Source organism: Nanorana parkeri, unplaced genomic scaffold (assembly GCF_000935625.1).
Source record: "Nanorana parkeri isolate BGI_ZX_2015 unplaced genomic scaffold, ASM93562v1 scaffold369, whole genome shotgun sequence".
NCBI lineage: Eukaryota > Metazoa > Chordata > Amphibia > Anura > Dicroglossidae > Nanorana > Nanorana parkeri.
Window position 1 is genome coordinate 893207 of NW_017306637.1, and position 22770 is coordinate 915976.

Here is a 22770-nt window from a genome sequence, read left to right on the forward strand (position 1 = left end):
AGAAGACACAGAAGACCTAAAACCACAGTGTAAAATTGTGTGTTTCAACCCTGTATCTGTCAGCCACCACATTTAAGGATTAGTAATCTGCAATATATTAAATTTTTACTTTTGGTTTTAGATATGCTTTAAACAGTTATAGAAACAGTTTTTTCTTCCATTTGGGATCAAAGTTTTACATACCGTATTTTTCGCTCGTTAAGACGCACTTTTTTCCCCCCAAAAGGAGGGGGAAAATGTGCCTGCGTCTTATAGAGCGAATCCCGACGCCCGAGACATGCAGTTTCAGGCGCCGGGCGAGTAGTAGGAGCCACTGCTCGTTTAATACGAGTGATCTAATGAGATCACTCGTATTAAAGCCGAGCAGCGGCGGCGGCGATCGAGTTCAGCAGCAGGAGCCACTGCTCGTTTAATACGAGTGATCTAATGAGATCACTCGTATTAAAACCGAGCAGCGGCGACGATCGAGATCACGATAGAGCAGACGAAGAACGGATGTTCTTCGTCTGCTCTGTGTGATCACTGAGACTGTGGCGCTGTAATCACAGCGTCACCTGTCTCAGCGGTCACTAACTGCAGCTTCTGTCACAGCTTCTGTCATAGAAGCTGTGACAGAATCTACAGTCTGTCGAGTACTCCATAAGGCGCGCCGGACCTCCCTGCGGCCTATGGTCCGGTGCGTCTTATGGACCGCAAAATACGGTAATTTACTAAAAGCTTACCACTGTAAGCACCCCTGCCAGTGTAAAATAGTTTGTCTCAACCCATTAGCTGCCATTTTTGCTGGACAGCTTGGCCTGTTAAAGGAAGTTCAATAATTACAGATTACTGATCAGATCACCACATGACAATAAAGGAAAAAAAGCCTTAAATAAAATAAAATGAATGCAGCCACCACATCTAAGGATTGTAAACTGCAATATAATCGGATTTATATAAAATAGTTTTGCTTTGGGGTTTAGATGATCTTTAAGGTTGCTCTTTATTATGTGTCATTGGCATATACACCAAACAGCCATAACAAATGACCACCTGCCTAATATTGAGTAGGTCCCTCTTTTGCTGCCAAAGCACCCCTGACCTATTGAGGCATGGACTCCACTAGACCTCTGAAGATATGCTGTGTTATCTGCCACTAAGCTGTCAGTAGCAGATCTTTTAAGTCCTGTAAGTTGCAAGGTGGGGCCTCCATGGATCAGACTTGTTTTTCCAGCACATCCCACAGATGTTTGATTGGATTGAGATCTGGAGAATTTGGAGGCCAAGTCAAACAAACTCATTGTTGTGTTCCTCAAACCATTCTTGAACCCTTTTTGCAGTGTGGCAGGGCGCATTATCCTGCTGAAAGTGTCCGCTGCCATCGGGGAATACCTTTTCAATGAAGGGGTGTACTTGCAGTGGCGGAGCTAAGGAACAAAGGGCCCTGGTGCAAGATTTTTTTTTGGGCCCCCCCCCCCCACTGTGTACTTGGTCAGCAACAACGTTTAGGTAGGTGGGACGTGTCAAAGTATCATCCACATGAATGGCAGAACCCGAGGTTTCCCAGCAGAACATTACCCAAAGCGCCACACTACCTCCGCCAGCTTGCCTTCATACCCACACTGCATAATGTTATGGCTGATTGGTGTAGGTCAGAGAAAAAAAATGTATCCATTATTTTTTTTTTAAGATCAGACATTACCTTTATTCAATATGTATTTTTGATCATGCTCATTGTAGGATTCCTTTGTCTATAGTGACTAGCATTTTTCTTTTATTGGGAATGGCACAAAAGCTAATTGTACTATAGCACTTGCTAAAGACAGACTGGGAAATGTCAGTACAGTTCTCACAAATGTGTCCTTGCAGAGGTGATAAGGTCCTTGCGTGTCAGACAGCGAGTTGTGTAACTGCCCCTATCACATTACAGTCTGCAGTGTCATTTTTAAAAGGTGCGTGTGTATGTGTGTGTTGAGGATAATACTATACTTGTCAACAGGATATTGTTTAATCTTACTGCTTGTAAACAGTATCCACCCCTGGGCTTTTCTTACACTGCTTCTACTATACAGTCTCTGTACCGTGCTTGGTTTTTAACCCTTACCTTGGTTACATATGATGCAAACCCAGGCTCCCCCTTTAGCCTTTAGTCCAGTATCATTGACAATGTTTGTACATCAAACAGGAAATGTCAGATGCGCACATGATGTTGTACCAAAATGTTTATGCAACTTTTGGTGTACTCTATAGCAGGGATCTGATTTGCTTTGATATCATGGCTATCTCATCTATCAGACTGACCTGTAGATGATCTCCAGCCTTGCACAACCTTCCCTCTTATGAAATCTCCTGTACAAGGTTAAAGATGCAAGAATGCACACCCTTCACACGCCATTTCCTTTCTAATACGATATATAGAACAATACGTTACGATATATATATGTAAAATAAAGTTTAACAAATTATATGATTGTAAATTGTGTTTTAGAAAAAAAAAGAGGTATGGTATTTTTTTATGAAATAGCAACTCTAATAAAAAATGGTAAATCCTCCTGAGAAACAGGTGTAATGACCATTGTGAGAGCCCATTCACACCAGGGCGGTTGCGGATCAGCGCGGTTACCGCGCTGATCTAAAAAAATAGGTTTTGGGAGTTTTTAATTGCATTTTAGTGCTGAAATGCAATTAAAAACGCCCAAAACCGTGCTGATCAGCGCGGTTCCATTGAAAGGTGTATGGAAACTGCACTGATCAGCGTGGCAAAAATAGTGCAGGGAGCAGTTCGGGCGGGGGGTGGTTCGGATCGTGCAGACCCGCGCGGTCGCATGAACGTTCCCCAAAGCAATGTATGAGATCATTCATGTCGGCGGATCTCTTCGGCCGAACCGCCCCGTTGTGAACGGGGTCTGAAGCTATAACATCTTCTCTCTTATTGAGCAGCCTGTTCTTGGTTTTATCTATCCTGAAGACTGAAGCTTGAAAAAGGTGAATGTTAAAGTGTATTTCCACTTCTGCAGGCACATTGGGATAACACCTATTTGATATTTGTTAAATGTTACCATTTACTAGGGATGCATACTAGTATCGGTATCAGTGCTGATACAGAGTATTTGGGCGAGTACTCATACTCACCCAAATGCTCCAATATTTACCTCCTATACTGTAACTTCCGGTCAGAGGGAGATCTTCCTTTGACCGGCAGTGCAGAGGGAGCATGGAGCCGACTTCCTTTCCAATCAGGAAGCTGGGAGGTGGGTTATGACCCGCCTCCCGGCTTCCTGATTGGCTAGGAAGACAGCTTCACTTGTTGCTAGGCAGCCTGGCTTCTTAACCAATCAGGAAGCCGGGTTGCATATATTGACCCGCCTCCCGGCTTCCTGATTGGTCACAAGTGAAGCCGGCTTCCTGACCAATAAGGAAGCCGGGAGGCGGGTCATGACGTGCAGGCCAGCTTCCAGATTGGCTAGGAATCACTAGGAATATGCCGCCTGGCTTCCTAACCAATCAAGAAGCCAGGCGGCATATCATGACCTGCCTCCAGGCTTTCTGATTGGCTAGGAAGCCGGTTTCATATCTTGCTGTGCAGCGATGCTTCCTGACCAATCATGGCTCGCGTCCCGGCTTCCTGAATGGTCAGGAAGCCAGGCAGCCTCGGCAAGTGAAGCCGGTGTTCTTTTGCTAGAACTCCGGCTTCACAGGCAATTAAAAAGCCATGCGACGGGTCATGAACCGCCGCCCCGACTTCCTGATAATTGGGTCACAAGGCAACGGTACTCGGGATCGGCAAGTACCGGAAACATTTTTCGTACTCGATACAAAAAAAAAAACAGTATCGGTGCATTCCTACTATTTACATAAGCTTCATTATTTGGAAGTATGGGCACAAGGTTTCTAAACAGCGTTAATGCTTATTTTAAAAAAATCTACTTGGTTTTGGGTAATGGCATGCTGTTTATGAATAGTATAGGTGAGCTAACCTTTTAATTATGTCATAAGTTAAAGTGACACTAAACTCAGGAGTTAAACCTTAAAAGTGCATTCAAGTACCTTAACTATTAACAATAATGTATCTTATTTGTGTATCACTCAGCTGTAGATCCTCAAATCATCTCTGAATTATTATTATTATTATTATTATTATAGAGGATTTATATAGCGCCAATAGTTTGCACAGCGCTTTACAATATAAGGAAGACATTACAGTCACAATACAATTTAAGACAAGATGGTAAAGAATTGGTGCTGACACTGTCCTTCCTTCTGGAGGGTGGCTACTTTTGTTCCCCATGCTCCCTGTGTGTGTTGTAAAGTAGTCACTGCTTCAATCTCCCTCCTGTGATGGACTACAATGTCAATACAAATTATTAAACTAAACCTGAGATTGTAGTCCATCACGGGAGCGAGCTTGGAGCGGTGACTACTTTACAACACACACAGGGACCATGGGGAAGAAAAGTAGCCACCCTCCAGAAGGAAGGACTGTGTCAGCCTGAATTCAGAGATGATTTGAGGATCTACAGCAGCGTGATACACAAATAAGGTACATTTTTGTTATAGCGGACCTTTACCCATATTTGAAAAATAACAACAAACACACCTTTTAGAAATGTTTAGTAATGACAATCTACATACACATACCTCTGGATAACTGCCGGCTTTGTATTCTTTGCATACCTTATTTCTCTTTTCTTCCCCAGTCTTCTGACGGTGGCCATGTTTACTAAGGGCAGATTACCAGCTCTCCTTTTACTTCCCGATTTTTGGCACCTCTGATTAGACATGTGACTAGAACATGTGACCATGCACATCATCTCAGGGGAGGAAAATGCCTTTCCCTGAGATATTGTGAGATTACAGATGAGATTTCCCAGCAATGCTCTGCTGTTGACAGGGCAATCCCAGTGTGGACTGCTTTGGTAAACTGAAGTCATTTTGCCCTTTCAAAGCAGGAAGTGAATGCTCTGCAAGTGTAAATATTTCAAAATCACAGCATTTTACACATGACATGTCTATGTTATTATTAATCATCATGCATAGAGGGATGCATTGGTAGAAATTTGAGTGTAAAGGTCTGCTTGATTAGTTAAGGTACTTGAAAGCATTTCTACTATTTAACTTCTGAGTTTAGTGTCACTTTAACATTTAAATAAAGATTCAATTTCTAATAGATGTAATACACTCACACCCAGTTCCCGACTAACAGTTTGAAAACTGAATATTCCACTTTTGGGATCCTGCCTGTTACCTGAAACTAAACTTGAATGCACTTTGTGCACATCATGTATGCACTGGGCCCACAAGTGATTGACTAATCATGGACAGCTACGTGCAAGGAATTAAGGTTTCTGCACGCATACTGTATATAGTATGTGTTTGTTCAAATCTCAGTATCTGTGCAGGTCGTAGAGGTTTTGAGAAAAAAACACTGCTGACACTTACCCTCTGAGCTTTCAACATTGTTCGGTAAATTTTAGGTTTAGAGGCAGTGTAGAAAGTAGAAAAATGCAACATTGCTCTTATATTTGCTATATTCATTATTTTATATTTTTATACATATATAATTGGTACCTTATATAGTGTGAGTGGACACTGGCATTGGTAGTTTTGTGTGCTGACCAAGGAAATTATCAGACAAAAGAACTGCTCTTCATCTTCAAAAAGCCAAGACAATTAAAGGGTCATTCCTCCTAAATGTGATATTTGAACTATATGTGAAGTCACTTCTTGGCTTTTAGCTCACCCTCAACTGTTACCACTCTTCGTGTTGCATTTTACGTTATTATAAAATAAATTAAAGAAACAAAGAAAATTGGACGTGTCACATGCTCCTAACAATGTTAAGTTTATTCATTTTTTCTGCTAGATCACAAAATTTGGGTTGGGGTTTATTGTTTCAGGGTTTATGTTCTTTTGGGTAGGTATATTTGATATTTTTAAGCCTTTTATTTTATTTTTTGACGCTTACACTTGTTTGGAGCACCTCTTAGCACACTTGTGAAGTAAAGTAGTGTGCTCCAAAGTATCATATATTTATTTCTTCTATTGCCATAATTGCCATTTACCGTGGAAGTCAGACAGATCTAAAGTGAGAGGCATAGGTTCTGCATGCAGAAGTTGTAGGTAGCGAGCATGTTCTGGAGGACAAAGCGGTGGTCTGGCTGCACCATCTAGGAGCAGGGCATGTCTTTGCCTTTTCTGTCTGTGCCACAACCATAGCATACACAGGAGGTAGTTGAGTGGCTGACAAAGCCTTTCTTTTCTTCCTGCTCCCAGGCGCATGGCAACCAGTTTATGCAACTGCTGCTAATGCACCCTCTTCTTCTTCCTCCTTCTCATCTGCTCATCCTGATCTGCAAACTGGCACTGAGGTGTTGGTAGTTATTTGATACAAGATCACTAACCAAGCGGGCTACAGTGATGAAGAGGGGTGGATGATGAGGTAGTAGACTGCCTGTGGGTGCCACTGATTGGTGAAGAGTAACATTCTGAGGGAGAGGCAGAACAGCAGCAAGGGAGGATTTTGCCAGAGGCAGGGGCAGGAGCAGCTTGCAGAAGACTGGAGGGAGCATCTGTCCCAATTCATCTGGTTGCAGGTACAGGCCACTGCTATCCCCAGGACAGGTCCACAGAGCTCTAGAGTGTGGGGTTTTTTAATATATCTTCTGTTGACAGCACCATCCAAGGAGGAGGGTTGAGATGCTAGATCCCCAAAACAAGGGTAAAATGGACAATCACCTGCCAATGTCCCAAAGATAGCCCACAATGTTTCCACAGTTTCACCTCAAGAGCTGCAAATTTCGAATGTTTTCTGTAGAGCAAATTCCGCTTTGTGTCTCAACGTTTGTGACCTTTTCCAGTGTTCAGGCACTTCAAAGGTGCCACACAATGTTTCACAGCTGCACCTCAGCTGCCAAGTTTCTAATGTTTGCTGCAGGGTATATGCTGATTTTTGTCTCATTGTCTATGGCCTAGTCTTGTGCCAAAGCACTGTAATGATGCCTATCTACTCATCAATATTGATGGCTATTGTCTCTAAATAATGTGTTTTAATGTTTATTTCAAAATAAAACCTACCTTATCTTCCCCTCTTATATTGTGACCTAACCAAGCTGCGTACATAGTGTCCAGCCACTGAACAATATTTGTGCCTATTGTCCCAGAGATAATATACTATAATTGTTATTGCAAAATAAAGCCTGCATTGTCTTCCTTCTTATATTCTTTCCAGTGTAGTCACTGAACAATATTTGGGGATATTGTCTCTGAAATACTACACCTGAATTTCTATTTCAAGATAAACCCAGCCCCATCACTCCCTATTATATTGTGGCCTAACAAAGCTGGTTACATACTGTCTAGCCTCTGAACAATATTTGTGGCTGTTGTTCCTCAGATAATATACTATATCTCTCAGATATTATCATTCTTATTGCAAATGAAACCTGCCTTGTCTCTTTCTATTTGCTGCCTATTCAAATACTGGCATACTGTCCTGACGCTAGCTAATTTCTACTAAACACATACCTGAAGACTATATTTTAAATATTTTAGGAATAATTGGGGATATTGGGATGGAATGGAGATCAAGGGATGTGGGGTTGTGGTTTTGAAGTGTTTTGGTTCACTCTGTTTTTACATTTTATATAAGATGTTGGGGCCAAAACGACATACAAAACTGCTTTATTTAAGGCAAGCTGAATATAAGAGTTAAAAATCAATTGTACTTCCAAAAATATGTGATGCCAGAATATTGTGTCACTGACACTGTTCATGAAACTCATACTGTTCCTTAACACCACATACAGCTTATAGGCATCTTCAAAGCACATAAAGGATTGTGGTATTTTCATGTCCCTCCTTTCCCTTTTTTAACATTAGCTTGCCTATTAGCACTGAAAATGGCCAGAGTTTAGTATCAATATGCGTCCCCCTCCCCCTCATAGACTTCGATGGGGTTTGTAGCTGAATTTGGGTTTTGCACAAAGAACCCCTGGCGAGTTAAACCCGAGCAAATTTACTCATCCCTACAGAACATTTACCCTCTGCTTGCCTTTTTTGGGGCACATCTTCCATACTACAGGTCCTCTTTAAGTATTAATTGTACAAATTGGTGGGCCTTTTGCTTTTTTTGCATATAGTTTTACTGAAATAACAGATTTCATGTCTTCTCTATATATTTAACTCAAGTGTTCATTGAAAAGGTGGATTCAGCACCAAAGCCCTTTACATGTAACACTTACCTTTCATCCAGTTATAAACATGGCTTGTAGACTTGTATTAACAAACTATTTGACCATTAAAAGCAGTGAGAATAGGATAAAAGGACATTTGCCAAATATTTCAACTTGGCTACTTGACTTGCCTTACAGTTTTTATTTTCCCGGAGTTCATCTGTTTAAATCTGCAGCTCTCATTAAAATAATGTCTGGTGATCCCGACATGAAGGTCCTTGTAAAGTCACTTCCAGTTATAGGATGACAATCTGATCATGTTAACCAACTGTGCTCCTGCCATGCCCCCCATTCATATGGGCTTCTAAGGAGACTACAAGTGACCATTTCAACACACCATATGCAAGCATGGTCTACTGTTGTGACCATCAAGAAGCACTTCCTCAGAAAAGTTGTGTTGTCATTTCTGGAGTTATGCACATAGACAGAAAGTTACTGAAAGATGATACAGGACTTGTAACAAAAGATGAATGCAAAATACAATTTTATTTTTTTTTAAATAAACATGGCAATTGTTTATAATGAACGTTACTTTAGCAAACTAAATGTAATTCAGTTAGGATTACCATCAGCCTTCTGAAGAAACCATTGCTTTGGCAACCCCCAAAAGTGGTTGGCTGCAACACCAATACCAAGGCATGAGCCATGTGGCCTCTACTGAAGAGAAATTAATTGTTTATGTACAGTTTTGCCTGAACATCATACCCCAGGCCCTTTTGGCAGAAATCATGTGACTAATGTTTCTGTACTAGTGCACTGACCCACCAATCTAGAGAGCAGGTGTTTACTCTTAAGTTAAATTGAGTAATAAACACTTTTGGTTATTGTTTTGGATCCCCTAAATAGGTAATATAGGTGAAAGTTTTACATCATGGGTACATTTTAATTAACCAACTTAAGTTTTAATTGACATTTGGGATCTGGAGATTGAGAGAGCCGAAGGATGCCTTAAACATATCTAAAAGAGCTGTATAAGGCCTGAGCGAACCAGAAGTATTTTTTTGTGTGCTATAAAATGATATTCTTGGTGTTTTATTTAAGTATGGAAGCATACAGTCTTCCATATAATAGTGTAAAATCGCAATTTTTTTGCTTTGTGGACTCATATTTAAAGCATATAGAAACCCAAAAAACATAAATTAAATATATTGCAGTTTTGCAGTCTTTAGATGTGGTGGCTGCATTCAGCAGCCATGTAAAAGGAGATGAACATAGGCAGATAAGAATTAAGTCCAGTCTGCGTGATAACCCTGAGTGTTCTCATAGATACAATGGAGCAAAAAACTTAGACGTCAAAGGACAGGAAGTGTTTTATCACAGGACCCCCAGGTGAAAAAAAGTGAGAAAAAAAAGCCTGAAAAAAAGCACTAATTCAGCTACCACATCACAGGACTATTAAACAGGATTTAATTAAATGTACGTTTTGGGTTTAAATAGCCTTTAAGGCATCCATATTTGTTTATAGTATTTTGGATAACACAGTTCCTGCTTTTACAAACCATATATTAAGCAATCTTAACTCCCCAGTGCCTTGATCAGAATCGGAACCCAGAGTCAGCTAGACCAGAAATGAATGTAGATTTGCCTAATAGGGACACCAAGGGATACCATGTACCAGATACTGGTCCTTTAAATCTAATTTAACGATATAAGCTACATCATGTGGTCTAGTTTCTTTGCAGTATTAGCTATTTAAGAGTCCATGAGGAAACACAATTCATATCAAAGAATGTTTTTAGGATAACTACAACATTTTATATACTGCCCACTTTAATCTACTCTAAAAATCTATAGAGAGGAACTCATTGTGATTTAGCCTCCAATTGGGTGCAGCAAGGTCTCACTGATGCGTTCATCTGCATAAATAATATATTCTAGAAAATGAGCTAAAACTGATATATGATGCATTATACAGGTTATACAATGACTTTTCTGGAATGCTTACTTCACCAGCACCAAGAGGAACAAGGTGGCTGAGTATAGTTATCCATACACAAGCTGCAAATTGACAGCATAAACTGGTATTGTAATATGACTGATTTATTATATTGCCTATTGGTGTTATAGACCTACACACCAGCAGCAGAAAAGATTGCTGGGTCTTTGGAATTACTGTTTAAACATTATTGCTGGTATTTTATACTCATTGTCTGAAAACTGGTTCATTTGCTGCTATGTGAAATAGAGTGTTGTATATGCAATATGGTAAAGAAAAGGATGTATAGTAAAAATTATGATTTTTTTTCTTCATAAAATGTTTTTAGATCCAATGTAGGTTCCTGTGGAAGCTTGAGGTGAAACCCGTTGAACCACATTTCAGCCACAGTGGGCTACAAGAGTACAGATGAGAGGAACTTGCAATATGACATCAAATGCAAGGACAATCCATACTTATTTCTGACATTTACATGATTAAGCTGGTACTGTAACACACAGCTGTGGCTTTTTCTTTACTGTGTTCTGTGATTAGATTTTATATGGGGTGTGGTGTTACCCTTCTTCCATAGACTCCATACCACCATATGCAATATTGTTATAATATCCATACACATGCTGCAAATTCTGGAATGCTTGCTTCAGCACCAAGAAGGAACAAGGTGGCTGAGTATAGTTTTCCATGCACAAGCTAAAAATTGACAGCATAAGATGGTATTATATTATAATTGATTTATTATATTGCCCATTGTTGTTATAGACCTACACACCAGCAACAGAAAAGTCTTTGGAATTACTGTTTAATATTAAACATTATTCTGCGTTCAGATTTTATAATAATACTCTTTGCATTAGCCTGAAATCAAGGTTTGGTGCTGGTATGTTATACTCATTGGTGCATTTGCTGTTAGCATTGTTAGTGTAGTTCTATGTATGTTTTTTTTTCCATAGCCAAATGAATACCTGAGAATGCACGTTGGTGCTTTGCATGCAAGCTTCCCAGAACCCTGCCCCTTCTTGTCACCGTGCCACCTTAAACATTTAAGGTGGAGCTCGTGCTGCACAAAGTGTAATCTCCTCCTTTTGCTGCACTGTCTCTTTAAGTCCGCCCATTGCGTGACTGACCCAGGAAAGTTTGGCAAGTTTTGTCCTGAGAGTTAAACCATCTCTCAGTCCCCTTGTCACGCAATGCCCTAAACACTGTGACCTCTCCCCTCTCTCACTGCCAGCACCTGGAGGGATCCCTCTCCCAACCCCCATCAGAATAGCACTTTTAATAAAATGCAGAGACACAGCTGCAGGGGGAACCAGAGGGGCTCCAAATACACATATATTAAGAAATAAAAAGCGATGTGTATCCTATTAGTAACCTAATATCCACATAGGAAACGCAGGGAGACACAACGTGAACAAGAAGAATACATTGTAACTCAGTAAAAGTATTCTCAAGTGTTGATTTAGGATCAAATGTTTATATTATTCTACAAAATATACCCATGAATACAGCCCAGCACCATACAATAGATCATTGCACATGAATCCAATGTGAAGAAGTAACATAGGAAACACCGACTAATGTGGGTCCTGGTTTTAGGGATCTCTCATGACCTACTTGTGGTTTTAGTATTTCTTCTTGAAACATTTTTCTGCTGTGACTCTGCCAATGTTTATGCTGACATATAATTATGCTGAGGGATCATAATGGCCTTCATGAAGTATATTAAAATAGACATTGGATGTGTCCTTCATGGCTGTCAGGCGTAAAACTTTAAATATTAGTGATCACCAGAATAAGAATGAGGCTTCACATGTACTGTCTGGTCTTCAGTCGGCATGATTGAGGTGGTTACTACTTGTGGGTATATTAAAAAAAATTTAAACCGCTTTTTAAGATATTATTTAGAAAAATGAAAACACGTAAATCTTTAAATTTGTGCTTTTAAAATATATATTTTTTTAAATTAGAATTCCATAATGATGGCCTTTTCTCGCCTATCTGGGTCAGATCGTTCTCATTACTCACCTGATAATAAAATACCTTGCCTTGTCCCAAGGGCTTGCTCTTTAGTGCTTAAAGCTATATGGCAGCCTATAGCTCTGCCTTTACATATCATACACACATCGCATTTTAAAATGAAACCTGTACAGAGCAGAATAAGTAGGCTGCTATTGCCGACTTTTTGAAAATGCTGGTTGCCTGGCTGCTCTGCAAATCCAGGGATGCAGGGCCGGTGCTAGACTATTTTGCGCCCTAGGCAAGACCAGCTACTGCACCCCCCAGCCCCCCTCCGTGCAACCCCCATTCTCCTGCTGGATAGCTTCCACAGGCAACAGGTGGGTGTAATTTAATTTAAAATAACCAATAGCAGACTGGCTAATGGCTATTGAAAACCTACCAAGAGAGAGTTGCCTCTCAGTTCTGCTCCTCTGCTCAGTGGGTGGGTGCAATAGCCAGCCTGTTATTGGCTTTTGCAATTTGAAATAGACGGTGGGTGCCATGAAGGGTGGGGGGTGAGTGATCGAGGCTGCTCCCTAGGCAGCAGTGCGCCCTAGGCGGCTGCCTAGTTTGCATAGTGGCAGCACCGGCCCTGCAGGGAAGTCAATCATTTCTGAGTCACTGATCAGGAAGGAGTCTGGAGATCAGGAGTTCTGGCTTCACTTATAATTGTTCTGGGTCAGAGATTCAGAAATGGTGAAGCCAAAGACAGCCAGGCAAATAGCACTTTTCAAAAGGCATTCAGCAAGGCGGCCTACATCTTTCTCTCAGTACAGGTTCCCTTGAAGACTGAAGCTCTTGTGGAACAACAAGTGCCTTGCACCCTATAGGGGGAAGTTTTCTTTTCCTTCTACACATAGAGGGCAATCCAAACTGACAGAATCTGGAGCAGTTGCCCATGGCAACCGATAGCTTCTATCTTAACTGGATGAGATAAGCTGATTGGTTGCCATGGGCAACAGCTTCATATTCTGTCTGCCCCAGTTTTGATAAATTCTCCTGGTAGTGTATAGCACAGGTCATTATTTTTTCCCTAGAACGCCCCATGCTGTATCTGTCAATGTACGTTTTTTTATGTATGTTGCCAATTTGTACCCAAGTCTGTGTGAGATCATCTCAAACATAAGTTCAAGGGATTCAAACATAAAAAGACATTTCCTTTGAAGGTGATCACAGGCTACAATGACATGTCTTCATCAGTTAATCAGCCACAGGCTGTTTATGCATTATGCTCCGTACACATTAAACATAAATAAGCTGGCCAGTGGCTGGGTGACCTGACTGTATGCCAGGGACAAATATTTCTCTTGGCACAGGTGAGCTGGAGCCAGGTAGATAGCTGATCATAAACCCAGGTGTGTGTATTCTGGTGTGAGTGCCTGCCATTTATTGGCACCCCTGGATGGAGCTGTATAGTATGTCAGGTGTGTGTCCCTTGCTCTAAAGTACAGTTACCTGTCTCTTGTCACGCAATGCGTTCTCACGCACTCACCTCTCCTCGCCTTTCTGACAGGGGGAGGAGAAAAATTCCCCTGCTTCCCCTCAGGCGACCCCTTCTTCTTTATCCTATGCATCCCTGATCATCCCACCAACAACCCCCATCATCACCCCCTCCCCCAACAATTTATTCAAAGCACCCCCCTTACAGCCTTCTTGATCTGCTGCTTCTACAGCTTAGTTGTCACGCAAGCTGGCAATCTTTAACCCACAGCAGACAGATTATTCAGCTTAAACGTTAACTACCCCAGAGACTGGGCTACAGAATGATTGCATGATCCGGGAGCAGAACCTCCATGGAGATCGATATCGATTACCACACACAATTCGATCGATTGCCACTATACATTGGGATTTGTACTGAATGTACTATGCTGCTTCAGAGTTCCTTTACGGCTTACAATACTACAAAATAATATATGTGATATTACAATATTACATCGGATGTGGATATATGCTTTATAACACACATATATATACATATACACACACACATAAACATACATATACACACACACACACACACACAAAAGTATGTGATCTATTCACACGCCAAGCCGTAAAGTCCTGGGTCTTTAGCAAGTACTGTAACAAAAGAAATGCGAAGATAGGTCACCAGAACTCCAACATGCTAAAACATATATTTTATTGCAAATAAAAGTCACATAGGTCAAATTGGCAACATTTGGGGCGCAGAGTCCCCTACTCAAGGGACACAGTGACCCAAAAAGTATATTTATTATATCCTTTTTTTAAATGTTTAATTCTACTCTTTGCAGACACCTAATCTGATTGATAAAAGTATATAAAAAATGAGTTTCTTTGCATTTTGGAGTGCTGGTGACCTCTTCACATCTCGGAGGTTCTGCATGGTGCCATCTGTGGTGGTCACTTCCAGGACCTATCTTCATTGGTCACAACACTGTATGGAGTGCAGCAGGCACCTTCAACAATTTCTGTACACAAAAGAAGACACTTTATTCTATGGCCGACATTTGGATGGGGCACAGCTCTGCTTTGATGAAGATGGACTATGCCCACCGAAACGTCGGTCATAGAATGCAGTTCCTACATGTGTCTAAGAAAGAGTAGATTATGGCAGGCTTCCCTGGGTAATACACTGTGTTGGGGGACTGAAGGATTGCCATGCATATACCCTGATAGTTTCATAGGTCAGAACAAAAAAGTCCATCTCTCTTGGCAGAAGCAGATGAGAAGACAACTTACTACCCTAACACTAGTACCCATAGCTGTTATAGCACAAACAGAATGATATTACAGTGCTGTAACCCATAGCAACGAAATAGATTTGACTGCACTTTACACTTGCCGTATTAGATTCGAAGTACACAAAAAGGCTGATTCAGTAAAACCGGAGAAAAAAATAACGTACAAGTGAAGTTGTTGCCACTAACAACATATCATACTTCATCTTTCATTTTATAGAAACGTTAAATAAGAATTCTGGTTGTTTTATAGTTAGTAATAATTCAATTTGTGTGCACGTTTTCCTTTCTGCAGTTTTAATACATGACACCCAACATACTGGTAACTTTAACCTTTTTTAAAACAGTATTATAGATTCCTGGATTTCCATTTACTCCCAAAGATCACCACTGCAGAACTGTATGATGATCCAGAGGATTCACAAGCCAGTACGTCCTCATTTGTTATTATTGGGTATTTCTGGTATACAGTATAATACCTGTATGCTAGCTGATGCCTTTATTGGTCCAGATGGGGCATCAGTCCAGCAAAGGCTACTGGAGATAGTAGGCAAGGTGGTAAACAGGGCGTATGGGGGGCAAGTCAAAAGAATACAGATATATATATGATATTGTCTTCCTATATCCCTGTGTAATCTGAAATCTCAAAGTGTAACCTGTACGTATAGGCGATATTATTATTATTTTTGTTATTATTATTGTTATTATTATTTGTATTATTTGTATTATTATCATCACCATTATTATTAATTTTGTACTGGTAAAAATAGTAAATATTTCCAAGGCTGCCATTGCATTTTACAATATAATATTTGTCATCCATAGATGTATACGTTGCTCACAAAGATTAGCAAATACACTTGAATTATTCGTTAAAAGTCATACATTGTTGCTTTCTTGCAGCCGAGCAATCGTTATCGTTCATATATTTGTAAAATAAAAAATGCAAATGAGTTCTCGAAATGACAGAGCTTTCCCTGCAGAGTCTGAAGTCTTTACAGATGCTGCTCTTCTAAAGTTTACTAAATAAAACAACATATCACGCTATTATAGTGGAGATGGCTAACACAATAGGAGCTTGCTCTTTGGGAAAAGATTTTGTTGGGAAGTAAAATCTAATATGTTTTATAACTTGAACACTTTGGTGCAGCTATAATAGACGAAAATGTTGCAATGTGTCATTTGGCATTTCTGGAGTAAGTCTCTGCTATCTCATAATCACATTAATAACAAACGGCTCTTCATTTCATTGGGGGTCAGGGTACCCCCAGACTACATTGCAGAAAGACAAAGGACACGAAGGTGTACTCGACATATTCGGAAGTTATATTCTCCGGATATTACTATGACTCATTGTAAGGGTAGCTTTATTGAACGAAGTGCTGTAAGGTACAATCAGTTACTATTTTTTTTTTTTCATTCTCAAGCATACAGTCAACTTAAAATGGTTGCTATTGGTTACGTTACTGTGCAGTATCGTTTACGTCCATTATATGCCATTCGTATAGCCTCGAGCAGATTAGATGATAGTCTACAGAAACTCATATAAAATACCTTTTATATCTTATATATATAACTAAAAACCAATTTCTACAACAATATAATACCACCTTCATTAAAAAGGCAATGAAAGTCATATCGATGTCTCGATGTATGATTGTGTTCAAACATGTACCGTTATCTTCATGCGACGTGTGTGCTCCCGATAAGGAATATGCAGTCACTTATATAACTTCCATTTACAGTATATCAATAACGGCTTGTAACGGCTTTTACTATGTATACAAAATAAAGCAATCAGCAGTATACAAGAGGGTGTCAACACACCCAGATATTACAATACATTTTAGGAGAAGATGTTTGCCCCATAAAACTGATAGTATGAGCCTTTTACAAGTGATATCATGATCCCCATACAATTGATTGTACAACCCCAAAGGTGATGAGCCCTATATAAGTGATGGCAAGAGCCCAATACATTTGATGGTATGAGCCCTATAAAGAGCATGGTATGAGCCCAATACAAGTGAAGGTATAAGCCCTATACAAGTATTAGTATTAGTCCTATACAGGTGAGGGTAAAAATCCTATACAAGTGAGAGTATGAATCCTGTATAAGGGATAATATGACCCCTTTACAAGAAATGGTATGAACCCTATACAAGTGATAGCATGAGTCCTATATAAGTGATAGTATAAGCCCCAAAGTGATAGCATGAACCCTATAAAGTAATATACAAGTAATGGCATGAACCGTATACAAGTGATGGAATTAACTCTATACAAGTGATAGTGTGAACCCTATACAAGTAATGGTATGAACCCTATACAAGTAATGGTATGAACCCTATACAAGTAATGGTATGAAGTTGAACCCTATACAAGTAATGGTATGAACCCTATACAAGTGATGGTTTGAACCCTATACAAGTAATGGTTTGAACCCCATACAACTAAAGGTATGAGCCCTATATAAGTCATGGTATAAACCCTATACAAGTGATAGTGTGAGCCCTATAGAAGAGATAGTATGAGCCCTATAGGAGTGATAGTGTGAGCCCTATACAAGTGATAGTGTGAGCCCTATACAAGTGATAGTGTGATCCCTATACAAGTGATAGTGTGAGCCCTATACAAGTGATAGTGTGAGCCCTATACAAGTGATAGTGTGAGCCCTATACAAGTGATAGTGTGAGCCCTATACAAGTGATAGTGTGAGCCCTATACAAGTGATACTATGAGCCCGATACATATGGCAGTATGAACCCCATACAAGCGATGCTATGAAACGTGTAATAGGTGTACTTTGTCAGAATGGTTGTTTCTATTCCATGCAGACAGAAGCCCAGCACTTTACTCAGAATTAGTTGCATGATTAAACTTCTTGAATTCATCGTTCTACTTTGTAATGAAGGTCACGCCCCATCGCATGCTTATCTGGCTATTAGATCTGTTCTCGGAATGAATGGCTCCTAGGAGGCTCCGTGTTCTTCACGCAATCCTTTGCACTGATGTTAATGATGATCCTGGTGGCGGCTCTCCAGCAGGCTGGTCATGTGGCATGGAGCTCTGTCCAATCAGACGTCAGCGAGGTGTATATAAGAGCTTGAAGGCTACGCTCCACAATGGTACTCTGCAGGGTATAAGAGCTGGTTCACCTGAAGGTATTAGAAGTGATCCACGCATCTGGGACTACCGACACGGTATGTATGGACTATTATTATATACTGTCCTACCTGCAGTGCTCATCATTACCCAGGGGGTACAATACACATACTGGATGCTTTGTATGTATATGCTCTCATATAATGGGGATGCCGAGTGCTGGAGGAGAGCTCGGAGGTACAGGCACATCACATTTGATACAATGCTTCTCATTTTTTATACTTTCTTACAAAAGTAACACTTTTGCATTAGACCGGTTATTCAGGCACGGTAGAAATTCACACGTGGGCTGACAGCCTGATTCTTCTTGCATATTGGAGGAAACTCACATACATAATCTTTTCTTGTTTCCCCCTTTCATCTATTGTTGTTGAGGGTGGTGTTCTTTAAAGCCTTGACTGAATAATAGCTGGTAGAAGGAAAGGGAAGAGGTGATATCACACAGTATTTGGATACAGCAGGTCTCTGGATACAGTATTACACACAGGCATGATATGGTACTAGTTTAGCCACACAGGTATTTTTGAAATGCTTTTCAAAAAGTTAGCTGCCCTTGTGCTTTATAGGATTGGAACGGTTGCATGGGATAGTTGGTCTTCTGCCATTACTGTTCTCTCTTTATGAAAATGTTAGTTTCCTGGCTGTCATTATGATCTTCTGGCTTTACTGCTTGCAGTAAGTGACCTCAAGCAAGTAAAGATTAGGGCTTACGTTCCTTTCGCAGGCACCCTTGGTTTTGGTCAGTGAATTTTTCCGAAACTATGGGTCAGCATGCTAGCCAGCCAACAAGCATATTCATTAGGAGGTTATCAATGGCAAATATTTGATGTAGATAGGATATGTTGCACAGCTTGATCTGGACAAAATACCTAAACTGTATATAGACCATATATATTACAATATGGAAAAAGTGTTTGAAAACATAAATGTAGATGAGCTAGACCTGTGGTTGGCTGCAGATAATCACTATAGTCAAACACAATCCCAAAACGGCATAACAAATGGCAGATGTCAAATGCCTGTTGTACAGTGTTTTCTGTTCATAAGACACACTTCCAGAGCTCTGTCGTTTAAAAAAAATATTAAATATGAGTATTTAAAGCAGAACTCCGGGGACATATTTGATCAACCATTGCGGTGGGACTCCCCCCGCAGTGTAAGGGTTAAGTTCTAATTTTGGTCTAGGGATCAAATTAACGAAGTTATACTCACCTGATCTTTGGAGCTGGCTTGCTCATAGATTGGTTCCTGCAGCCTCACTTCCCCTCCACTGCAGTAATGGTATGTCCCTCTGCGTCCTCACGTCCTATATACTGTGTATAAAATATGATGATTCACAGACCTTAGACTGCTGCAGGTCTAAGAGCAGGCCAGCTCCGAGGACTGGGTGAGTATAATTTTGTTATTTTCCTCCCTAGACCAAAATGAGCTCTTTACCCTTGCAGTGCGGAGTAGCCCCGCTAACAAATGTTGAGCCAAATAGGAAATCTGTTGCTTGCAATCAGTCGAAAGCTGGCCATGTACTGGGAGTTTTTTCTTGTTCCCCTGCCTGGCTATTGTATTCTGGGAAGGACAGGTACGCTGCTGTCAGAATACTTGAACACTCACTGTCATTGTTCGGTGGAAACATTTTTGACCTGACAAAAATTGATTAATAATTGCATAAAGGGTGACCAAAATTCAAGCAGTGTGTGATGGACTAAAGATGGCCATACACTGTTTGAACTTCAGCCGGGTCCTACTGACTCGTTAAAATTCGGCCAGTGTGTGGCATGGTCAGCAGCCCCATTTGACAAAGGTCAATTTTTCAATCAACTGCAGTTTTTTTTTAATAGATTAGTTTTTATTGTAAGTTTCAAGAATACAAAAAATAGAAACACAAATGGAAAAAAACAACAATACAAAAAAAAAAAAAAACAACAATGTCAGACATGGATTGCCCATTATCCAAGCACTTGGATGTTAGACATGGATTGCCCATTATCCAAGCACTTGAATGTCAGACATGAATTGACCGTTATCCAAGAGCTTGGATGTCAGACATGGATTCACCATTATCCAAACACTTGGATGTTAGACATGGATTGCCCATTATCCAAGCACTTGAATGTCAGACATGAATTGACCGTTATCCAAGAGCTTGGATGTCAGACATGGATTCACCATTATCCAAACACTTGGATGTTAGACATGGATTGACCATTATCCAAGCACTTGGATGTCAGACATGGATTGACCCTTATCCAAGCACTTGGATGTTAGACATGGATTGACCATTAGTCAAGCACTTGGATGTAAGACATGGATTGACCATTATTCAAGAGCTTGGATGTTAGACATGGATTGCCCATTATCCGAGCACTTGGATGTCAGACATGGATTGCTCATTATCCAAGCACTTGGATGTTAGACATGGATTGACCATTATCCGAGCACTTGGATGTCAGACATGGATTGGCCATTATCCAAGCACTTGGATGTCAGACATGAATTGACCGTTATCCAAGAGCTTGGATGTCAGACATGGATTGACCATTATCCAAGCACTTGAATGTTAGACATGAATTGACCATTATCCAAGCACTTGGATGCCAGACATGGATTGACCATTATCCAAGCACTTGGATGCCAGACATGGATTGACCATTATCCAAGCACTTGGATGTCAGACACGGATTGACCATTATCCAAGCACTTGGATGTCAGACACGGGTTGACCATTATCCAAGCACTTGGATGTCAGACATGAATAAACCATTATAACCATTATCCAAACACTTGGATGTTAGACATGGATTGACCATTATCCAAGCACTTGAATGTCAGACATGAATTGACCGTTATCCAAGAGCTTGGATGTCAGACATGGATTCACCATTATCCAAACACTTGGATGTTAGACATGGATTGACCATTATCCAAGCACTTGGATGTCAGACATGGATTCACCATTATCCAAACACTTGGATGTTAGACATGGATTGACCATTATCCAAGCACTTGGATGTCAGACATGGATTGACCCTTATCCAAGCACTTGGATGTTAGACATGGATTGACCATTAGTCAAGCACTTGGATGTAAGACATGGATTGACCATTATTCAAGAGCTTGGATGTTAGACATGGATTGCCCATTATCCGAGCACTTGGATGTCAGACATGGATTGCTCATTATCCAAGCACTTGGATGTTAGACATGGATTGACCATTATCCGAGCACTTGGATGTCAGACATGGATTGGCCATTATCCAAGCACTTGGATGTCAGACATGAATTGACCGTTATCCAAGAGCTTGGATGTCAGACATGGATTGACCATTATCCAAGCACTTGAATGTTAGACATGAATTGACCATTATCCAAGCACTTGGATGCCAGACATGGATTGACCATTATCCAAGCACTTGGATGCCAGACATGGATTGACCATTATCCAAGCACTTGGATGTCAGACACGGGTTGACCATTATCCAAGCACTTGGATGTCAGACATGAATAAACCATTATCCAAGAGCTTGGATGTCAGACATGGATTGACCATTTTCCAAGCGCTTGGATGTCAGGCATGGATTGGTCATTATCATATTATGCCTTGATCATTATCACAATGTGTATGGTACAATATAAATACAAAATCAAAGAGTACTTGTCAAGATCTGCATAATGTGAACAGGTTAATGTGTCAGGAGAATCAAACCTAGTGATTATATGCAGCTACACCTTTTAATCTTCTTAAAATGACCATCAAAGGCTAACTAGACAATGTTCAGTCTGTGACTTGAACATGAATTACATTCTACTTAGCGCATTGTGTAATGTATACCCTTTCTTTGATGTCAGGTAATTAAATCACACAATTTGTTTCCAGGCTTTACCATATATACCATATATGAATTATGTCATGTATGTGACTGTATCTAGGATTCAGAGAAAATTCTAGAATGAATGCTTTAACTCACTACACTCATTCATCTATGTTACACTTGCCACACATATTGCAGTCTAATTGTACAATATACTTTAGGTTTACAAATGACTTTGTAGTGTGAGGGTCAACATGATTTGTAAAGGGTTACATAGCTGGCCCTTAAGCCACAGAGTTATTGGTAAATTCAAAGGAGATTTTACAGGAGATTATAATGAGTGTTGCCAGATTTAAGCTTATATGGTTTCAAGTTTGATAATTATTGAAGAAAAATGGCTAAGGGAATCTTCAGACATCAAATGCCTGAAGTCCAGTACAAATGGCCGAAATACCTACTGGTTACAGTTGACCAGTGCATAGTATAAACACATTCTTAGTTTATAGCCATGTTAGTCTGGCAATGGGCATGAATCAGTTTGCTGGTTTAGACATATTTTACTTGTTCTCAATGCAACAGTCAACACCCTAGTATATACTGTATGTTCAATATATGCACAATACGAATGTGTGATGAAATGAAAAATTGTGATGAGAAAACGGCCTAATAGAATGTGCTGATGTATGTAAATGTAGGTCAGAAGGAGGTCAACTGCAGGTCAATTGTACCGAAGACTGAATGATCTCAGAAGTGTCTCAAACTGATGTCATTTACACGAGCCTATAGCCTGTTGACACAGGTCCCAGTGTTTTTAAGTGTCTATACACAGCCCAATCCCTGCAAACCAGATCTGAGTACTGTCTGGAATGACCAGTTGAGGAACAGGCTTTGTAGAACTTTCCAGCTTGTTGGCAAACTTCAATGTCATAGACACC